This window comes from Ziziphus jujuba, chromosome 3 (genome assembly GCF_031755915.1).
Source record: "Ziziphus jujuba cultivar Dongzao chromosome 3, ASM3175591v1".
In the NCBI taxonomy this organism is placed as follows: domain Eukaryota; kingdom Viridiplantae; phylum Streptophyta; class Magnoliopsida; order Rosales; family Rhamnaceae; genus Ziziphus; species Ziziphus jujuba.
The window spans coordinates 14,870,291-14,875,715 of record NC_083381.1 but is presented as its reverse complement, the minus strand read 5'-3'; positions in this window follow the sequence as shown (position 1 = coordinate 14,875,715).

Below are 5,425 nucleotides of genomic sequence, written 5' to 3'. Positions count from 1 at the left end.
CATAAAAAGTTTTATATTTCTTTCTTTTAAAGTAAATATGTAAGGGAAATTCAGATCTAAAATGGTTTGCACATGTTTTTTGCAGAGAGGAACAACCTCATTGATTTTGGTGGTTGAGAAATTCAGATACAACTTCAAGAAGGATAGGATTCCAAGTTCCGTTTGATTTTGGTGGTTGAGAAATTTGGAGGTAAGTTATTAGACTTTTTTCTCATTATTTTTGCATCAATTTGTGAAATTTGAAGTTCATTAGAAGTGGGAAGGTGAAAATTAGTTTTGGAAAGTGTAGTGAAGCTTAGGTTGTGAAATTGTTTGCTGTGAAGTTTGGAGATTGTGAAGTGAAATTTGTGTTATTTGATTTCTATGAAGTTATTATGAACAATGTTTGAATCTCATATTGATTGCATCCACAAAATCAAAACATCAAACCATTAAATGTGTCATCGGATATGCATCTAAAAACCCTTCACATTTTTCTTCTATTTGATATGGACTTTACTCCTAAATCTTTTAAAACTGATCCTAAATTTATTTTTCATTTTTTCTGTTTTTTTCGATTGAAGGATTTGATTCTAATGTGTCAACATATTTTTTTTTCTTTTTTGAGTAAACCGATAACCAAAAAAAAAAAAAAAAAAAAAAACAGCAAGCACCTTAATGTAGTAAATTAAGTAAAACTAATTCTTTGCACATGGATGTGCATGAAATCTTATTATACTTTTTGTTTTCTTGTTTCTTTTTATATGTTTTTCAATAGATTTTTTTGTTTTTAATAGATTATAGATGGATGAGGACCACAATGATTTGTATGATATTAATGAATTGGAAGAATATCTAAATGAATCAGAGAAAGCTGAGTCTCAACCTTCAAAATCGGATAAATCTTATAAGACACAAAAGAGAAAACCTTCTAGGGCTCCATCTTGGGTTTGGGAACATTTTGAAAAAATTCCAGATAGTGATCCAAGTAATCCTAGATGCAAATGTAAATATTGTGGGGTAGATTATGCATGTGATACTAAGAGGTGTGGAACTAGTACGTTACGGAATCATTTGATGAACCAATGCAAGAAATACCCTAATAGGACAGTGGAGAAAAGCCAACAAGTTCTTTCTTTCGATAGTAGTAGTAGTAATTTGGTGTCTGCAAGTACAACATTTAGTAAAGAGGCATGTAGGCTTGCATGTGCTCAAATGATCATCATAGACGAGTTGCCATTTAGCCATGTTGAAGGGGAAGGGTTTAGAAAGTTTTGTAATACTTTGAACCCTAAGTATGAACCTCCATCTCGTAGAACAATTTCTAGAGATGTGTTTCAATTGTACTTAGATGAGAAATTTTTTTTGAAAAGTGTGTTTTCATTGAGGAAGCAAAGGGTTTGTCTTACGACGGATACATGGACTTCCATTCAAAATAACAATTATATGACTCTTACCGCTCATTTTATTGATGATGATTGGAAGTTGCATAAGAGAATTATAAATTTTTGTATTGTCCAAAATCACAAGGGTGAGACAATTGGTAAGGTTATAGAAAATTGTTTAATTGAATGGGGTATTGAAAGGGTTTTCACAATAACGGTTGATAATGCTTCTTCAAATGATGTGGCTATTAATTTTGTGAACAAAAGATTAGATTATTGGAAAGGAAATGTTTTGGATGGTAAGTTTTTGCATGTTCGTTGTGCTGCACATATTGTAAATTTGATTGTGACATTTGGATTAAGGGAAATTCATGATAGTATTGCTGGAATTCGTAATGCTATTAGATATGTTCGATCATCGCCTTCAAGGTTATCCAAATTTAAAGAATGTGTAGACAAGGAGAAGATGGAATTTAGAGAAACCGTGGTTTTGGATGTGTCTACTAGGTGGAATTCTACCTATTTGATGTTGAATTCGGCTTTGAAGTATCAAAAAGCTTTTGATAGGATGGTAGATGATGATGGTTTTTTTCTTGGATATTTTGAGGAGGATGAAGTTGGAAGGAAGAGAGCTGGGCCACCTCAAAGTAAAGACTGGGATAGTGCAAGGGTTTTTGTGAAATTTCTTGCTACTTTTTATGAGGTTACCTTAAAATTTAGTGTCTCTTTGACTGTTACTTCTAATATATGTTTTCATGAATTGAGTTTGATGTATAATGCACTTGTTGAATGGAGTAATAGTCAAAACCATTTGATGGCTGATATGGCACAGAAAATGTTGACAAAGTTTGAGAAATATTGGGGTTCACTTGGAAATGTCAACAAGTTGTTACTTATTGCCGTTGTGCTTGATTCACGATATAAGTTAGAATATGTATCATATCTTTTTGAGGATGCTTATGAAAGTGGTATGGTTGAATCTTTGACTAAGGATGTGAAAGATACTTTATATAATCTTTATGACTTTTATAAAGAAGTTGATTCTATGGATGAGAGTTCTAAAGTGTCTAATCCTAATGATAATCAATCAATACAAGCACAACAAAGTGGGATGATGGTGGATTCAATGGATGATGGAAGTATAGATGATCGTCGGCGTTTGAAAGAATCACAATTTAAAAAAAGAAAAATGGAGAAAAATGTATTGGAAATAAAGAATGAGGTTGATAGATTTTTGTTTGATCCATGTGAGGATGTGGAGAGTGAGAAATTTGATATTTTGGCTTGGTGGAAAAATAATTGCACAAAATATCAAATTTTATCTCAAATTGCAAGAGATGTATATGCCATTCCAGTTTCTACAGTAGCATCTGAATCTGCATTTAGTACCGGAGGACGTATTCTTGATGCATTTCGAAGTTCATTGGGTCCAAAGATGGTGGAGGCTTTGATTTGTTCACAAAATTGGTTGAAATCAAATCCTATGAGATATGATTATAGAGTTGAAGTACCAATTGAGGATGTTGCATATTATGATTCTATTGAATCAGGTACGATTTTTTTTAATTATTTGTAATTTTATTTTTATCATGTTTTTTAGAGCTTTTTAAATGTTTTTAGTAATATTTTTTTAAATGTTTTTAGTAATATTTACAACGTCTTTTTAGTATTTATTGATTAATTTAATATTATATTTTAATTTGTTTAGGAGCATCTTGTGTTACAAAACAAAATCTACCTCTATCTAATTGATCTATGATTGCTTGGTAAGTTTGTTGTTAATTCCAATTATTTTTTAAATTAGATAATATTTTAGTAATATACTAAATTGCACTTAAGTTTATTGATTGCTAGTTACATTTAATATTTAATGTGTAATTTTAATGCTTGTTGAAGGATGAATGGAATATGGCTTTGCATGGCATATTGTGATAATGGGATTGTGGTTGATGGTGGTTGCTCGTGGAATGAAGTGTGTGGAAGAAGACTATTTAAAATAATTTTTATTTTTATGTATTGTTAGTTTATTAAATTCTAAGTTAATTTTGAAGTTTAAGATATCAAATATGGTTGTATTCTATTTTATAACTAATATTGATTGTAAACTTGTTGGAGAATTTATTTGTTATTGTATGATGTATTTGTATAATTAGGTGATAGCTATAAACTTGTATTGTAGTTGTATAGTTTTATGTTGTATTATTTCACATGTTTGATGCTTAATAGTTAGTTTATTTAGTATTTTTACTTAGGTGAATGTATGTTAAAATTATTTAAGTTAGATAATAGTTTGAAAAAGATATTTAATTTAAAATATAATGCATGAATAATAATATAATTAAAGATTGATAATTAAAAAGGTTTAAAAGAGATTTTTAACAATTTTGGCTCAATGTATCAAAATTCATATCTCAAAATAGTAAAAATAAAAAAGTTTGGGCCGAAATCCATCATGAGGTCCAAACTGGCCCAAACCAAAAATAAAAAAAATTGGGCTGAAAGTGAAGCTCATCATAAGGTCCAAACCGGCCTAAACCAAAAATAAAAAAATTTGGACCGAAACCCATCAGAAAGCCCAACCCGGCCCAACCCGTGAACCCAACCCAAACCGAAAAATATTCATTCGGTTCGGTTCGGTTTTGTACCCAACCCAAACCGAACCGATCAATTCGGTTTAAAAAAGTTCACAAAACCGAACCGAACCGAGCCCACTCCTACTTACTACTAGTTCTAAGAGATGCTCATTCCAATAAAAGTGCATAACAGAGCAGCTATAGGTACGGTTGCACTACCAATAACTTCTTGCACGTGTTAATTTACACATAATTATATTGCTATATAGTATTTTTGGCTATTATCATTAATTCATATTTATATGTTAATTAATAAATAGAGATGCATTCACGTTCAACTTAATTTAAACCTAAAATTTTAAGTAGAAAATGAAATACTTAACATAAACCTATTAATAATTGACATGACATATAAATATGGATATTACAGATAATAATTAATAATAATGATAAATAATATTTTTTTAATTTATATATTTGAAAATTTTGATTTTTTGGAAGCTATATCTCATTTTATATTCAAACATATGGTAATATGAAGTGTTTTAAATTGCTATTTGTCTAACCAAATTTTTTAGTTTTAAAATATTTAGTAAACCGTCACCAACAACACATGTATTTATGATGTCTACAAAAAAATAAGGACGACATCCATGCGTATATTTTTCTTCAGATTGTGATAGTTAAGCAGCGTTAGTAGAGATGGTGGATTCTACAACTATTTTTGCGTATTTTGTTTTGATTTTTATTTATTTGTTGTAATTGTTTTACACTATATTTTAACAATATTTGAATTGAAAGGAGAAAAACGAAATACAATATAAGCTTAACAAGAAAGAAAAGAAAAAAAAAAGAAAAGAAAAAGGAATGAAAGTATTTAGTAAAAATTGTTGTTTGGATGATTAACAAATAAAAAAAGAAAATAATATAAAAAGTAATAAATATTTTTATATAATAATAATAAGATTATATTGGAATATTGAAAAAAATTTATTAAAATTTTTTATTTTTTATCAATTTCTTGCCAATTTTAAAAGGAAAACAAACCTTAGTATAATAAAATAATCAATTTATTCTCTTTCCTTCTTTTTCCTTTCCTTTCCACTACATTTTAACTATCCAACTAAAAAATTTAAATACCTTCTTTTCTATTTCCTCTTCTATCAATTCAAACATAGTGTTAAGGTTTCAATAGCACATGAACAAGGCTTGCCAACGTAATAATGAGTAAATTTTGTGTTTCATTCATTTCCAGTCTTTGATAGAAATTTTTATTGAACGCAGCTTGACATAAATTAAAACAACACGAAAATACGAACTTTGATAAATAGCCATATTCCAAAAAATGCAACATAAGAACATACTTGTCTTAATTTTATATCAGCCAAATAGTAATGCCCTCCCTTACTAATTGACATGGTTACAATTTACAAGACGCCACCACTGGTTTGAAATTTTGCGATCAATTGTAGATAGCAAAAAAGGAGC